Below are 967 nucleotides of genomic sequence, written 5' to 3' on the forward strand. Positions count from 1 at the left end.
GTGATGTCACCTGATATGCCAGCTTCACAGCTGGCCGTAACAGTAGTCAAAACATGGAGACAATCAATGTGTGTGTGAGTGTTGATCATGTGGTGTGTATCTAAAAACATACAGGACATTCAGGGACATGTCCGGACATTAAGCCTCGGAAGATATTATGATTAAGATTACGGCTAAACATATCATAATAATAATAATATTCATCCTGCCTGCTGACTTTTTCTATCTAGTTGTCCTTGGGGCCCACATGCAGCCTGCAGAACTCATGACAATGAACTAAGCATTTAACAACCTGAGCTAGACATCCTGTCTCCACTAAACTAATACAACAAATATCTAATCAATATCTATCTGACTAAGAAATTACCTAACAAAAGCTAAGGCCATTTTATTTACCTAGAGAGCTGCAATGTATCATTGTGAGCGTAGTGTATGCACCCCCATCAGGCAAAAAGGAAGCTGCACTGAGGGAACTGTACAGAATGATTAATGAGCATGAAAACACATATCCTCCTGCTGCTTTTATTATTCTGGGAGATTTTAACCACTGCAATCTCAGGAAAAGCATACCTAAACTGTATCAGTTTCTAACCTTTCCTACTAGAGGAAACAAAACACTGGACCAATGTTACAGTAACATTAGAAATGCTTTCTCAGCTGAACCTAAGCCTTATTTTGGTAGATCTGACCAGCTAGCAATCCGGCTAAAACCTGCTTACACCAAACGACTCAAGGCGAAACCAGTCTCAGTGAGAACTATTAACACCTGGAATGACTGTGCACAGGCCAGCCTGCAGGGCTGTCTAGAGGCCACAGACTCGCACATATTCAAAGGGGGAAAAAAAAACAACATCCATGAATATGCAGAGACAATTTTTTTTTTTCCGCAGACAAGTAACAAAACTTTGGGGGATGTGAACTTTCCCAGAAGATTTTGCTTAAAAACCATGATTTAATAGGGATATAA

The sequence above is a fragment of the Monopterus albus genome, unplaced genomic scaffold (genome assembly GCF_001952655.1).
Source record: "Monopterus albus unplaced genomic scaffold, M_albus_1.0 scaffold3.1, whole genome shotgun sequence".
NCBI lineage: Eukaryota > Metazoa > Chordata > Actinopteri > Synbranchiformes > Synbranchidae > Monopterus > Monopterus albus.